This window comes from Amaranthus tricolor, chromosome 11 (genome assembly GCF_026212465.1).
Source record: "Amaranthus tricolor cultivar Red isolate AtriRed21 chromosome 11, ASM2621246v1, whole genome shotgun sequence".
NCBI classification, from domain to species: domain Eukaryota; kingdom Viridiplantae; phylum Streptophyta; class Magnoliopsida; order Caryophyllales; family Amaranthaceae; genus Amaranthus; species Amaranthus tricolor.
Genome location: NC_080057.1, coordinates 10,358,781 through 10,376,458, shown reverse-complemented (window position 1 = coordinate 10,376,458; position 17,678 = coordinate 10,358,781). Strand labels below are relative to the sequence as shown.

The window sequence follows — 17,678 nt, the reverse complement described above, 5'->3', positions numbered from 1 at the left end:
GTTCCCTTTTCCTTTTCTTTTTATGTAACAGCCGAATTTCCTCCCTTCCTTTACGATTATGATTTCGTTTAAGAGGTTGGAAATTCAGGGGTGTTACAGGTGGTTACCAGAGCCAGTGGTTCCTACTTTGACGCTCATATTCTAAAGTATTTAAGAAATTGTTTGAAGTTAATGTTACGCGTGAGAGTTGGGGTAGATTTAGGATAGATATACGACTTATGTTTTGCGTTGTGGTGATTATTGCATGTGCATAAGTTGAATAAGTTAAGTAATTTGATATTAGATTCATAAATGTAAGTTGCTAATACTTATGACTCCCTTATGAACATGGGCTTGCTTAGTAGATGCTAGTTACGTTCTCTGCAATGTTAAGTATTATTTAGTGTTAGTGAAGTTTTTGGTACAATTTACTAAATTTGTATAATAATGCTTAAATGTGATGTTAATTGAACCTTATTGGTATGAGAAGGTTAATATGTTACGTGATTGGGTACTTGAGAATCTATATATGACAAATTTCATTTCTTATATACGAATTCCGTCGTAACTAAGTTAATATGTTCTCTGCAAGGTTAATAATGCTTTTGTTTTATCATGTCAAGTCAATTGTATGATTTTTACATGCTTTTGATTGATTATGTTAAGTTAATTGTGTGATATTCACATGCTTCGTTTGGGTGTTGAGTTATTTTAGATGACTATGAATGCTTGAAACAAAATATGCATGATTATTTGGATAAGAGTGAGTATAATAGTGTCAATAAGGTCACAATCCTTGAGTTAATTCCTTAGGCTTAAAATCATTAAGACGCCTTCTTGAGTTATTAGAAATATAATTTTTCACAAATAGCACCTTGGTTGCTCTAGTTTCGGGGACGAAAGTCTTTTTAAGGGGGGTAGTCTGTAACATCCCGAGATTTTAATGACGTAATTATTTAATATTTTGATAGTTTTTAAAGATTTTACAAGTAAATTTAATTATTTCTGAATTAGTTTTAATAAATTTCTTGCATACATGAATTTTTAAATGTTAACTTAAATACATACATACATATATATATATATATATATATATATATGTGTGTGTGTGTGTGTGTGTGTGTGTGTGTGTGTGTGTGTGTGTGTGTGTGTGTGTGTATATATATATATATATATATATATATATATGTAAGTCAAAAATATAATTGCGATTTCTTAAATAAAGAGGTTCGAATGAAAATGATAATTTTATTAAAATGTGTGAGCCCACGAAGGTGAGTTTCTTAGTTGGGCCTCGTAAGAAAATAAATCAAGATGAAAAAAATAAATAAATATATAATAATAATAATAATAATAATAATAATAATAATAATAATAATAATAATAATAATAATAATAATAATAGAAATAACGAGTATAAAACCGTGAAAACCCTAAATGCTCAAGGGAGCCGTCATTCCTCTTTCTCCTCCTTCTCCCTCTTCTCCTTCTTTCTCTCTTCTTCCTTGCGCCACCAGTGAGCAGAACAGCGGGGCGTCACCAGCCTCTACACGGCCCACAGAAAAACCAGCAACCTCCCTTCCCTCCTCCCTCGTACTGAACAGCCGGTAGCGTCACAATCAACCGCCAGCTGCTGGCTGGTTTTGGACTTCTCTCTCTCTCCTAGCCAATTTTGGCCCTTGTGCACTTCCATTACAACCCTCATTCACCTCTTCACCATTCTTGCTAGTTTTAATCTTTGTTCCCAGTTTATAAGAGGAAAGTATCCCTTAGTTGGGTGATTTTTGTAATTTGTGGTCGTACAATGACGCTAGCAAGTACGTACACGCATTAATTTATTATCATGTTTATCGTTACAAAGTATTATCAATATTTCATGAATTATATACATCGTGTTAGAATTATACAGCGCCAGAAAGTAAACCATGTTAGCATATGGTCATAATAGTGATATAGGCAAGTAGAATGAAAGCATTAGGACACTATGAGAACAGATTTCGAAATATTAGAGAACGCACCATGGTTCTGTGTGGTATCGAAGTGATTTCCTACTTATTGAGCCTTCATTTATGATTAGTTGGTGTGACTCAACTGTATTGTGTCCGGTTGATTTAATAGTCCTCTAGGTGAGGTTCGACGGGACCACCGTAAGGGAAGTATGAGAATGCTTGGGTCATTTGGCGCCGGGTGGCCGATACCGCCCCTTGACCGAGGTGTTACCATGCGGGCCTTGCAAACCCCAATATGGTGGCCTCTTCACTGGTTTAGTACCCCAGTGTGTTAGGTTTTCCCGAAGGTAGGGCCCGAGAGGGTCAGCTGGAGGGGGCATGAGCTCATACTTTGCCATGGGCGTCGGGTGGCCGATAACGCCCATGGCTGTGTCACTATGCCATGAAGAGAGAAAAGATCCACTACCCTTGAATATACTTCGAGAGATTTGTAGTTTGAAAGAGAAAATAATGAGTAAATAGAGGTATTTAGACAGATGAGCAGACTCGCTATTGTCATACTATATCGTTGTCTATAGTTTTGTTCAATGACTCTAATTGTTATAAGTTCATTAATTACTGATGTGTATATGTTTGTTGTTGGTTGCTCATGACTCACTATGATGTTTCTGCTATGACACATTTGACCATGGTCATTTTGTTGAGCAGCAGGGGGATCATAGCTTGACATGACAAGTATAGGAGCTTCTTTTGTTTTGCATTGGGGGAAAGAGCGGAGTACGGTCGTAGATATTATGTAAAAATTGTCTAATGCTTGTAGCTTCTATATTACTTCCTTTGCATGGAACCATGTGATTCCTTGTATGATCCATAGTTCCGCTACGTAGTTTTTTTGAATGTATAGTGTTGAGAATACTCCTTTAGTATCTGTCAGATCAATGTGTTAACACTGGAACCGCGATCCTCATTAGAGTTGATGATTTGAGAAGCCGACGATGATTCTTTCCGTCGTGACATATTCTTGAAGGCATTAAAGGCCTTAGATTATTATAGTTATGTTATCCAATTATCCTCATTAGAGATGCTGCCGAAATTTCCACCTACTCACTTTTTAATTAATCCTTAGCGTTTATTATAATTATGTTCCCTTTCCCTTTTCTTTTTATGAAACACCAGAATTTCCACTCTTCCTTTACGATTCTAGTTTCGTTTAAGGGGTTGGAAATTCAGGGGTGTTACAATATGACTATGATTTACAATTCTAACAACTTCAACACAATAATATATACCAAATAGTATTGTGTGCAAAGTTTCATGCAAAAAAAACAAATTTGAGCTACTTTATGTGCGAAAGTGCTAAAAAAGCTTAAAAACTTTAAAATCGGAACTTACAAAGTAATATTAAGAAGATGACTATGATTTATAGTTCTAACCACTTCAACACAAAAATATATACCAAATAATGTTGTTTGCAAAGTTTTATGCAAAACAAAGCAAGTTTGGGTTATTTTATGCGCAAAAGTGACAAAAAAGCTTAAAATAACTTAAAATCACAACTTATCACGTAATATTAAGAATAGGACTATGATTAAAAATTCTAACCACTTAAATACAATAATATATACCAAATAGTGTTGTGTGCAAAGATTTATGCAAAATATACCAAGTTTGAGCTACTTTATAAAGTGGCAAAAAACTTTAAAAAACCTTAAAAATTGAAACTTACAAAGTAATGTTAAGAATATGACTACTTTACCAAATAGTGTTGTGTGCAAAGTTTCATGGAAAACAAATATAATTTGAGCTACTTTATAAAGGGCCAAAAAATCTTTAAAAACCATAAAATTACAACTTACCAAGTAATATTAAGAATATAACTATGATTTACATTTCTAACCTCTTAACACAATAATATATATCAAAGAGTGTTGTGTGCAAATATTCATGCAAAACAAACCAAGTTTGAGCTACTTTATAAACTACCAAAAAAGCTTAAAAAACCTTAAAATCGCAACTTACCAAGTAATATTAAGAATATGACTATCATTTTACAATTCTAATCACTTCAACATAATAATATATACCAAATAGTGTTGTGTACAAAGTTTCATGCAAAAATAAACCAAGTTTAAGCTACTTTATGCGAGAAAGTGCGAAACAAGCATAAAAAACCATAAAATCGCAACTTATCAAGTAATATTAATAATATGACTATAATTTACAATTCTAACCACTTTGAAACAATAATATATATACCAAATAGTGTTGTGTGCAAAGTTTCATGCAAAACTAACCAAGTTTGAGCTACGTTATGCGCGAAAGTGCTAAAAAAGCTTAAAATTTTAAAATCAGAACATACCAAGTAGTATTAAGACGATGACTATAATTCTAACGATTTCAACACAATAATATATATCTAATAATGTTGTTTGCAAAGTTTCATGCAAAACAAACCAAGTTTTGGCTATTTATTGCGCGAAAATGAAAAAAAAGCTTAAAAAAAACTTAAAAGTGCAACTTACCACGTAATATTAAGAATATGACTGTGACTTATAATTCTAACCACTTCAACAAATCTCAAATAGTTTTGTGTGCAAGGTTTCATGCAAAACAAACCATGTTTGAGCTACTTGATGTTCGTATGTGCCAAAAAAGCTTAAATAACCTTAAAGTCGAAACTTACCAAGTAATATAAAGAATTAACTATGATTTAAAATTCTAACCACTTCAACAAAATAATATATACCAAATAGTGTTATGTGCAAAGTTTCATGTGAAAGAAACCAAGTTTGAGCTATTTTAGGCGCGAAAGTCCCAAAAAAGTTTTAAAAACCTTAAAATCGCAATTTACCAAGTAATATTAAGAATATGACTACGATTTAAAATTCTAACCTCTTCAACAAAATAATATATATCAAATAGTGTTTTGTGCAAACTTTCATGCAAAACAAACCAAGTTTGGGCTACATTATGCGCAAAAGTGCCAAAAAAGCTTAAAAAAACCTTAAAATCTCATGTAACTAAGTAATATTAAGAATATACCAAATAGTGTTGTGTGCAAAGTTTCATGCTAAACAAACCAACTTGGAGCTACTATATGCGCGAAATTGCCCAAAAAGTTTAAAAAATCTTAAAATCGAAACTTACCAAGTAATATTAAGATTATGACTATGACATACAATTCTAACCACTTCAACAAAACAATATATCCCAAATAGTGTTGTGTGCAAAGTTTCATGGAAAACAAACCATGTTTGAGCTACTTTATGCGCGTATGTGCCAAAAAAGCATAAAAAACCTTAAAATCAAAACTTACAAAGTAATATTAAGAATTAACTATGATTTACAATTCTAACCACTTCAACACAATAATATATACCAAATAGTGTTGTGTGCAAATTTTCATGCAAATGAAACCAAGTTTGACATACTTTATGCGCGAAAATGATAAAAAACTTTTAAAAAACCTTAAAATTTCACCTTAACAAGTAATATTAAGAATATAACAATGATTTACAATTCTAAATACTTTATGTGCAAAATTTCATGCAAAACAAACCAAGTTTGAGCTACATTATGCGCGAATGTTCCAAAAAGCTTAAAAAACCTTAAAATTGCAACTTACCAAGTAATATTAAGAATATAACTATGATTTAAAATTCTAACCACTTAAAAACAATAATATATACCAAATAGTGTTGTGTGCAAAATTTCATGCAAAATAAACAACCTTGGAGCTACTATATGCGCGAAAGTGCCCAAAAAGCTTTTAAAAAAACTTAAAATCGCAACTTACAAAGTAATATTAAGAATATGACTGTGATTTACTGTAACATCTGCTTTTTAAAATAATATTGATAATAATAAATAAATAAATTTCAGAAATTTTAAAAATAAAAAAAAATTAAAATAAAGTAACTCCCCATTAACAAATAACTTCCCACTTCTCCCTTAAAATCTTATAACTAACCTCACTTACCTATTATAAATTAAACCAATTACCCTTAATTTATTCACATTATTACTCGCACTTCCTTTTTCTCCTACAAACTACTTTCTCCATCTCCCATTTGATTAAAATTCAGTCAAAAAACCGCAAGATTTCGATATTAAAAACAGCGAATTCGTAGACAAAGATTATCAAGAGCGTACGTTGTCTAGGATCACGTGACAAGGTAATTCTCAATGTCCATCTAATTAGGACTATGCCGTTAATATTATGTGCTAAGTGATTATTAATGTGTCTAAATAGAATGCATGATTTTATATGACATTATTTTGTATGATATTATGTTTTATATATTCTCAAATTATATGTACTATTATTTTTGTCAAACTTGAATTTATAATTACTATTTTGATAAAATTTATATTATTATTTTGATAACAAAATTAGATACGGTTTAATTTGAAAGGGAAATACTTATAATATTATTATTTTGACGAAAGTTATATTATTATTTTAATAATGATTTTAAATGCGATTGAATTTGGGAGGAAAATATTATGATATTAATATTGCAATTGAATATTCTTGAGATATATTTTTTCTTGGGGAAACCTATGAGAATAAAATAAAATGTATAATGTATGTTTGATTATATGTTTATGTGCACGCGGCTAATTATTAAAATATATTAAATCACGTAAAGTGTAACACGAGGGAAATGAAACTCTTATATTTGTTGTGATCCAAGTATAAGGGTGATGAACAGGTTGTCCTGTTTGGTTAGTATAGCAGCCGACAGGTATTATTATTTCTGATACTTGATATGATGTTTGGTCTTCCTTCTATTTGTTGTGATCCAAGTAGAAGGGGTGTGCACACTAGGGTTCCCTGAGACTACTCTGCTGGCCTTGAATTATTTGGCGTGACAACCTCTTGATGAAGTAGGTATAGGGTTAAAGCCTCGGCTCACTGGCGTTCTCGTTCCCTCAAATTAAAAAAAATTCATTATGTGTTTGTCATTATTAAATATCAAATTAAAAAATTAATTTATGTGATATTATATATATTGTTTTCTTAAATTGTTTTTATTTTAAACTCAGCTATATGTATATTTTTTATAAATTATTTTCAACTCAAATTATGTTTTATTTTCTTAAATCATTTTCATACTTAATCATTTTACGGGATGGAGTTGAAATTACTCTATTTCCTGATTTTGGGAGTTTTCCCTAGTTTTTCTTGCATTCTTATGTTGCAGGTTATTGATTGCGTGGGAATCGTAGAGTGAGTATCACTTAGAAATATAGCTTTTATTAGAGTCGTATTTCAGTTTAAAACGTTTTTTAGTTGTTTAAATTTTATATAGACATAGATTGCATTTCAGTCTTCTCTTATGTTGTAAGATCCTTTGTTGCATTTTAAATTATTAAGTTATTTCTGAGTCGTTAAGCCTTACATTTATTTTATTAGAAATAGATGTGGCGGTAACACTCCCATGAGTAGGTTTTGGTTCATGTTTTTCATTAAAGGTGTTTTCAAAAGTTCGATCTATTCTTAGGGTGTTACAAAGTGGTATCAGTAGCTTAGGTTTGTTTTGGTCAAATCTTAGGGTTGTTTAGGATTTAAAGTTTATAAAGGCTTAAATTAAAAATAGGCTAAACGGTAGATGTAAAATATTTTAAATAATTTAAGTAAGTTACAAAAATAAATAAATAAATAAAATAAATTATGAGAGTGGGGACGAATGGGTTTATTGTTTTGAAGTACATTTAAGTACTTAGTAGTAGTGGTTATTTCTTTTAATTATATTTTCGTTGTCTTTCGTTTTTTATGAGTTGCCTCGATTTTGTTTTTGGGGATGGATTAGTTAAAGAAGTATCAGGCTAAACAGAGAATTACCTTTAGAGGCCCTAAGGGAAATAAACTAACCTACCAAGAAACTAATTCCGAGCCACCAAAGATCAAACTTATCTCCGCCCTAAATCTCCAGACCCATCTTAGGAAAGGCTACCCTGTATATTTGTGCCATGTAAAGAACATGAGCATGAAAGAGGACGAGTTAGGAGAGATACCTGTAGTTAAGGAGTTTGTTGATGTGTTCTCATATGAGATTCTAGAGATGCCACCTGTGAGAGAGTTAGACTTCAAGATTGACTTAGTTCCAGGAACAAGACCCATTTCAAAGGCACCTTATAGGATGGCACCTGCCGAGTTGCAAGAGTTGAAGGTACAACTTGAGGACTTGTTGGATAAATGATATATAAGACCAAGTGTATCACCTTGAGGAGCCCCAGTATTATTTGTTAGGAAGAAAGATGGAACATTGAGACTATGTATTGATTATAGGGATTTAAATAGTGTGATGATGAAGAATAAGTGTAACAACCCAACTTTTCGTTGATTGGGTAAACAGAGTCGTCACGGAGATTATTTCCCAAGAAACTTAAATCATATCCCAAAACCTGGGCAAAGGAACCACCAACTCTATTACGAAACCAACACAGCTAAATCTCAAACCGAATATCTAATCTAAACATTAAGTAACCATACAACTCACTACATGTCCATTATAATCAACATAATCAAAACTAATCAGAACTATTATACATTAAACAATTCCTAATACAAACTAGAAGCTTCCACGGCCTCAGCTCAAAAGAACATTCTTAGCACTCTCATCAACATTGCTAACCCGATTATTCCCGACCGGATCCGATCTGTAATCAGCTAAAAGATGAAAACAACAAGGAATCAGATTAAACTGAGTGAGAAAACAACAATCCAAAACAATTAAACACATCAATTCAAAACAATGGTTTAAAAGCAACATCAGTTTCCTAGATCTATGTGCGCACAGGGAGTCTAGTTTGAGAGATGCCCCATAGCTCTAAGGCTATGTCGCTCTCGGGTGAAGCTAGTCAATATCTCAATGACAATTCGCTTCAAAAACAGGGAGTAGGGAAACCATGTTCCTCAACTCCATCAATGACCAGCTCGCAACCCGATCCATTGACCATATCAATCTCAGCATAATCATTCATAAACATTTATCACATTCATATAAATTTCACAAACTTTAAATAAACATTTTACAAATGGTAGCCTGGCCAGACCCCTTTTTAAGAGACTGTTACTACTCACCAAATGAATACTTCAAGAGACTAAGTCTGCTACACCGCGATTATTAGAAGGGCTCTTCGATAATGTCGCCTCCTGAAGCATAACAACATAGCATCACAACAACGCATACGATACTACAACTAGATTCATATAATTCATTACTACTCATTCTAAGAACGCATAGTTCCACCAGCTATCCTAATATTTCCAATTAAACACCAATATATACATTCAAACTCAATGTTAGAAATCCTCAAAGAATCACATAATACTTTCAAGAATATCAAATTATTCGATACCTACCCATAACTCTTGATTTTAGCATTTCTAAGCATCATATAATAGTAAAACTTGATCCTTAATTCACCATTTACATCATATTAAACTGGAAGTAACCATTCTAGCCCACAATCGCTATTGCTCATCAAGAATTTAATAATCCATCTAAAATATTAAATCATCTAACAATTAGCTCTTAACGAGTATCCACAACCCAAAATGATTAATCTCAACTTCACCCAAATCTATCAATCAACATAATACCCATAACAAGTTCTCAAATCAACAAACATCTAATATATCACCTAAGAGTATCATTTTACTCAATTACTTGTCATCATCATTATCAAAACCACCTTGAACAACTAGCATTTACATGAGAAATTCATTAACCTAACCAAAATCAGGACATCATCAATCATCATTAGCCATAAATTCCTACTTCCTAACAATAATTATCCAATATCTCATATCCAACTAATAATCCCAATCAACATAACTCATCTAATTAGTTTATATAAATTCAAGATCCAATAAAATCTAGCGTTTAACACATGATAAAAGAGTACTCAATTTGAATTTAATTATGAACAAGTAAGTCAATAATATCATTTTCGAATTTACAAGACACCCTGCTAGTATTTTGGGCATAACTTCCTCATACGGACTCATTTTGGGGCGATTCAAGTGCCCACGCGACCGTGACTCGGAGCTCTACAATTCATATGAAGGAACCAGAACCCAAAAACAATTAGAACTACTTCGAAAGTGGCCAAAAAAGAACGTTCAAATTCCAGACTGAAATTTCAATAAATATCAAACTTTATACTAGAAATCAAATAATCCAAAAACCAATACTAATCAACACTAATAATCCAAAAACCAATATATATATATTGATATTACATGTAATTTTCGATTAAAGATAGCTAGGGTTCGAAATTTTGATAAGAAAATCGATTATTAAAGATGAGTAAAATGAAATTACACATAGAAATTAAGAGATTTAATACCTTAGTTGGTTTATACCAACAATTACAAGAAGAAGGAACACCGGTAATGGTTGTAGAACCACCGTGAGAAGCGGTGTTCGTGTTCGGTGAAGGCCGCCACTGATTTTGCTTCACAGAGAGAAGGAAACACGAAAGGACCAGCTGAATTAACGAGAAGATAATTAATCTAGCTTGAAGGTACTCAAAATTTTCAGAAGAAGGAAGAAGGTAATGGAGGTCTTGGTTCCTTGCGGGTTACTCGAAGAAGAAGGGAAAAGGAAAAAGGGAAAGGAAAGGTAGAAGAAGAGGGAGAGAATGGCGGTGAGGTGACGTGAAGGGAAATGGGGTTTGGGGAAAGTGGGTTTCTGATTTTTTTTTTTTGGGTATTAGTTTTTTTTTTTTTTTTTCCTTATATATATGTAATCATTATTATTATTATTATTATTATTATTATTATTTTCACTTAACCCACTTGATTCACGGTAATTTCTAATTAGTTAAAGGCCCAAAATGATTTTATTTATTTTAAATTTCCGAATGTCACAATAAGTATCCACTTCCTTGAATTGAGGATCTATTTGATAAACTTAGGGGTGCAGGAGTATTTTCAAGGATTGATTTGAGGTCAGGTTATCATCAATTACGAATTACAGAAGAGGATATAGCCAAAACAACTTTTCGAACGAGGTATGGCCATTATGAGTTCACAGTCATGCCCTTTGGACTCACTAATGCGTCTGCTGTCTTTATGGACCTTATGAATAGGACTTTTCTGCCTTATTTGGACAAGTTTGTAGTTGTTTTTATTGATGATATTTTAGTATACTCTATGAATCGAGAAGAGCATGAGGCTCATTTGAGGAAAGTTTTAGAGATTTTAAGAGAGAATAAGTTGTATGCCAAGTTTTCAAAATGTGAATTCTGGTTGGAAAAGGTAGCATTTTTAGGGCATGTAATTACAAAGGATGGAGTAATGGTAGATCCCTCGAAGGTTCAAGCAGTAATGAAGTGGCCTACACCCACTAATGTGACAGAATTGAGAAGTTTCTTAGGTCTAGCAGGATACTATAGGAGATTTGTGAAAAGTTTCTTGAGAATCGCTCAGCCTATCACCAATTTAATAAAGAAGACCACTAAGTTTCAATGGGATGAGAAGTGTGAAACGACATTCCAAGAGTTGAAATCAAGGCTTACTTCTGCTCCTGTGCTGACCTTACCGAATGAAAGTGGAGAATGTGAGGTTTAGTCAGACGCATCTAAGAATAGACTAGGTTGTGTGTTGATGCAAGATGGGAAAATAGTAGCATATGCTTCACGACAACTTAAGCCGCATGAGAAGAATTACCCTACACATGACTTAGAATTGGGAGCTGTAGTCTTTGCATTGAAAATTTGGAGACATTATTTATTCGGAGTAAGGTGCAAGATTTATACTGATCACAAGAGTTTGAGGTTCTTGTACACTCAAAAGGAGTTGAATATGAGACAAAGACGATGGTTAGATTTCATTAAGGATTATGATCTGGATTTGAAGTATTGTGAGGGAAAGGCAAACAAAGTAGCTGATGCTCTCGTAAGTCAAGTCATACAATGAATGCATTAATTTTAGCAGATGACTTGTGTGAAGAGATTCATCGGATGAACTTAGAAGTGGTAGAGTATAGATATGTGGGTACTCAATTGAATGGAGTAACGATTGAATCCGATATTTTTGAGAAAATTATAGTGAAGTAAGTTACGGATAACTGGTTAACTAAATTGAAGAAGTTGAAGGAGGATGGTCAAGCACCTGAGTTCGAAAGTGATGAAAATGGCGTAATGAAATATAAAGGAAGATGGTGGATACCGCATGACGAGGAGCTTAAGACTAAGATTATGACTGAAGCCCATAATTCCCCATACTCAATACATCCTGGTGGTGATAAGATGTACAAGGATCTTAAGAAGAACTTTTGGTGGCCCAACATGAAGCGTGAAGTTGCAGGCTTTGTGGCGAAGTGTCTAACGTGTCAGAAGGTGAAAATTCAACATATGAAGCCGGGGGAAAATTGCAACCATTAGAAGTACCTAGATGGAAATGGGAGTCAATTTCAATGGACTTTGTAGTAGGATTGCCAAAGTCAAAAATAGGGAAGAATGCCATATGGGTGATAGTGGATCGATTAATAAAAACAGCAAGGTTTATAGCGATGAAGAATACTTGGACAATGCAACAGATGGCAGACGCATATTTTCAAGAGGTAGTGAGATTGCATGGTGTGCCTAAGGACATTGTATCGGATAGAGATTCGAGATTTCTGTCAAAATTTTGGAAGATCCTTCAAGAAGCAGTGGGCACGATACTAAAGTTCAGTACTGCATTTCATCTAGCAATAGATGGTTAAATAGAGAACGATTCAGACTCTTGAGGATTTGTTAAGAGCATGTGTTATGGATTCTGGTGGATCTTGGGAGGATAATTTGATGTATTTTGAGTTTTCTTATAATAACATTTTTCATTCTAGCATAGGAATGGCACCTTACGAAGCCCTATATGGGAGAAAGTGCAGAAGTCCTATATGTTGGAATGATGTTAACGAGTCGTTGGGATTAGGACTGGACGTGATTAAAGAGACTACAAAGAAGGTAAGGATGATCCAAAAACGTATGAGGGGCGCGCAAGATCGACAGAAGTCGTACGCAGACAAAAGGAGGAGAGCATTAAAGTTTGAAGTAGGTGAAAAAGTTTTGCTCAAAGTGTCACCAACCAAGGGTGTCATGAGATTTGGTAGGAAGGGTAAATTGAGTCCTCGTTTTATAGGTCCTTATGAAGTATTGGAACGAATTGGGGAAGTAGCCTATAGATTAGCCCTACCTATGAACCTAGCCAAAGTCCACAATGTCTTCCATGTATGCCAACTCCTAAAATATGTCGATGACCCTTCCCATATCATACAACCTGAAACCATTGAACTTGATGAATCCCTTACCTTTGAAGAAAAGCCAATAAAAATCCTTGATACCAAAACAAGATGTACCCGGAACAAGAAAATTAAGTTGGCCAAGATATTATGGACGAACCAACAAACCGAAGAAGCCACATGGGAAACCGAAGTTGACATGAGAAAGCGATACCCCGAACTTTTTGAACAGGTACGTTGAGTTTCGAGGACGAAACTTTTTAAAATAGAGGGGGTGATACGAGTCTATCAAACCGTCCAATTTTCTATTAAAACATCAGGAGTTTTCCCTAGTTTTTCTTGCATTCTTATGTTGCAGGTTATTGATTGCGTGGGAATCGTGGAGTGAGTATCACTTAGAAATATAGCTTTTATTAGAGTCGTATTTCAGTTTAAAACGTTTTTTAGTTGTTTAAATTTTATATAGACATAGATTGCATTTCAGTCTTCTCTTATGTTGTAAGATGCTTTGTTGCATTTAAAATTATTAAGTTATTTCTGAGTCGTTAAGCCTTACATTTATTTATTAAGAAATAGATGTGGCGGTAACACTCCCATGAGTAGGTTTTGGTTCATGTTTTTCATTAAAGGTGTTTTGAAAAGTTAGTCCTATTCTTAGGGTGTTACATTTACAATTCTAACCACTTCAACACAATAATATATACCAAATAGTGTTTTGTACAAAGTTTCATGCAAAAAAAACCATGTTTAAGCCACTTTATGCGCGAAAGTGCGAAAAAAATAAAAAAACCTAATAATCGCAACATACCAACTAATATTAAGAATATGACTAGGATTTACATTTCTCACCACTTAAACACAATAATATATACCAAATAGCATTGTGTAGAAAGTTCCATTCAAAACTAACCAAGTTTGAGCTATCTCATGCGTGAAAGTGCCAAAAAACCTTAAAAAACCTTAAAATCGCAACTTACCAAGTAATACAAAGAATTAACTATGGTTTACAATTCTAACCACTTCAACACAATAATATACACCAAATTGTGTTGTGTGCAAAGTTTCATGCAAAACAAACCAAGTTTCAGCTACGTTATGCGCAAAAGTGCCAAAAAAGCTTAAAGAACCTTAAAATTGCAACTTACCAAGTAATATTAAGAATATAACTATGATTTAAAATTCTAACCACTTCAACACAATAATATTTACCAAATAGTGTTGTGTGCCAAGCTTCATGCAAAACAAACAACCTTGGAGATGCTATATGCGCGAAAGTGCCCAAAAACCCTTAAAAACCTTAAAATCGCAACTTACAAAGTAATCTTAAGAATATGACTATGATTTACAATTCTAACCACTTCAACACAATAATATATACCAAATAGTGTTGTGTGCAGAGTTTCATGCAAAACAAACCAAGTTTGAGCTTCTTTATGTGCGAAAATGCCAAAAACGCTTAAAAAACCTTGAAATCGCAATTTACAAAGTAATATTAAGAATATGACTTTGTTTTAAAATTTTAACCACTTCAAACAAATAATATATTCCAGAAAGTGTTGTGTGCAAATTTTCATGCAAAACAAACCATGTTTGAGCTATTTTATGCGCATATGCGCCAAAAAAGCTTACAAAACCTTAAAATCGAAACTTACCAAGTAATATTAAGAATTAACTATGATTTACAATTCTTACCACTTCAACACAATAGTATATACCAAATAGTGTTCTGTGCAAAGTATCACGCAAAACAAACCAAGTTTGAGCTACTTTATGCGCGAAAGTGCCAAAAAAGCTAAAAAAAACTTATAATTGCAACTTACCAAATAATGTTAAGAATATAACTATAATTTACAATTCTATCCACTTCAACACAATAATATATACCAAATAATGTTGTGTGCAAAGTTTCATGCAAAACAAACCAAGTTTGAGCTACTTTATGCGCGAAATTGTAAAAAAAGCATAAAGAACCTTAAAATTGAAACTTACTAAGCAATATTAAGAATACGACTAGGACATACAATTCTAACCACTTCAACAAAATAATATATCCCAAATAGTGTTGTGTTATAAGTTTCATGCAAAACAAACTATGTTTGAGCTAGTTTATGCGCGTATGTGTCAAAAAAGCTTAAAAACCTTAATTTCGAAACATACCAAGTAATATTAAGAATTAACTATGATTTAAAATTCTAACCACTTCAGCATAATAATATATACAAAATAGTATTGTGTGCAAAGTTTCATGCAAAACAAACCAAGTTTGAGCTACTTTATGCGCGAAAGTGCCAAAAAAGCTTAAAAAACCTTAAAATTGCAACTTACCAAATAATATTAATAATATTACTATGATTTAAAATTCTAACCACTTCAACACAATAATATTATCAAATAGTGTTGTGTGCAAAGTTTCATGTAAAACAAACCAAGTTTGACCCACTTTATGGGTGAAAGTGCCAAAAAAGCTAAAAAAAAGCTTAAAGTCGCAACTTACAAAGTAATATTAAGAATATGACTATGATTTACAATTCTAACCACTTAAACACAATAGTATATACCGAATAGTGTTGTGTGCAAAGTTTTATGCAAAAAAAACCAAGTTTAAGCTACTTTATGCGCGGAAGTGCGAAAAAAGCTTAAAAAACTTTAAAATCGCAACATACCAAATAATATTAAAAATATGACGATAAATTTACATTTCTAACCACTTCAACACAATAATATATACAAAATAGGGTTGTTTGCAATTAGGCATGGCCACGGTCCCGGTTGAGCCGGTTCCGCTCCGGTTCCATGCAGTTTCGGTTCCATTTGGAACATGTCGCAAACGGTTCAGGTTCCAGTTCCGGGCGGTTCCAAACGGTTCCTTGGTGGTTCATGAGGCGGTTCCAACTCGCGGGACGGGCGGGTCGCACCATCGGTTCCATTTTTATTTTTTATTTAAATATTTATGTAATATAAAAATACTATAATATGGTGGACGTACCTTTGATGATTACTTGATTATTAGCGAAATTCATTGCTTGTTAACTTGTCATCATTTACTAAGAAGAATGAAAAAAATAAATTAATAAGAAACGAATCAACAATAATGTCAATAAAGATAATTAATAAAAAAAGAGGGAGAAAGTGGACTTGTACCTAGTACCCAAAGGAATACTAAGCTGCCTACGTATTCCGAAGGAATCAAAGCCCACGTAGTTCTTTGTCATATCTTTTATTTGTAGTTGTTGAATGTTGATTTATTGTTGTCCGATGGATTCTATTCGTCTTCGTCATCATCATCTAATTGGTTAGATGCTTCCGCTGACTCTACTCCTGACGATGATGCAGATGTATCCATCATCATCCATGGATCATCATCATCGCCTTGATCATCATCATTCCTTAGTCCTTGTGTTCGAATCTCCGCTTGATCCCAATCTTTCTTGCAAACACATATTTGAATACTATGTGGAGCAAGACGAGATCTCTTTTCGTCTAAAACTCTTCTACCTGCATTAAAAGTTGACTCCGACGCAATTGTGGACTTAGGAATTGCAAGGATATCCTTTGCAATTCTCGATAATATGGGAAATTTCATAGATTTTTCTTTCCACCACTCTAAAATATTATAGCTACCTTGGTCAATTTCAAAGTGATGTTTAAGAAAATTATCTAATTCTAAATATGTAGTGGAGGGTGAAGAAGAAGATGATCCTACAAAACTATCATCTTGGCTCATTATATTAGCAATTACGGAATTATAATAAGAGGGACATGCCGAGAAGCCAGCACGCCTAGATGTATCGCGTTTAGGGTTATATACACTAGCATAGTAATCATGAAGTTCTGCTAAAAGTTTTTTACAAGTTCCAACATAATTATGTACATCACTAGGCGGGCGATCTAATAATTGGTAGTAAAATCCAATTACTTTAGTAAGGACTTCTGTCTTAACACATGGGTCTAAAATGGTTGTAATTCCATAAATAAAAGGAAAATCGGTAAAATATGTCTTCCACTTATCCATCATATCTGCAAGAATGGGCTTTAAATATGGGTTAGTATCATCATGTGTATGTTTAAGAAGATGATCAAAAATAGTAATACACTCACTTATTACTAAGTGGACGTTTGGTTGTAAACATATGAAAAAATCTTAGTTGCGTGGTCATACGCTTCTAATATTTTATGTACACCTATAGCTAGTTCCCATGTGCCATCAGTTATAAAGCTATCTGTACACTCACTATAAAGTTGTGTTATAACTGGACGATAAGCAATCGCTTTTCTTAACAAATCGTTGGTTGATCCCCAACGTGTAGGAGTATCTAATGACCAATACACTTTTTTTAGTTGATAATGGTCACATAATTGCTTATATCGTCTCTTAATCTGTCCAATTCTAAGCCACTTCACTATGTCTCTAATTAGATCTAATAAATCACTTAATTGTTTTATACCTGCTTGGCAAGATAAGCTTACTATATGAGCACAACAACGTATTTGTAATAATCTACCCCCAAGG

General features: G+C 33.1%; 1 long non-coding RNA gene across 1 annotated transcript; it reads right to left on the bottom strand.

The window, feature by feature from the left end:
* Window positions 1-8,388: 8,388 nt before the first annotated feature.
* On the bottom strand, window positions 8,389-10,638 carry LOC130827212 (uncharacterized). The gene is made up of 2 exons (XR_009047180.1): window positions 10,290-10,638; window positions 8,389-8,604 (listed from the first exon to the last, which is right to left on the bottom strand). It is a non-coding gene; the product is annotated as an uncharacterized LOC130827212 (long non-coding RNA).
* Between the last annotated feature and the right edge of the window lie 7,040 nt (window positions 10,639-17,678).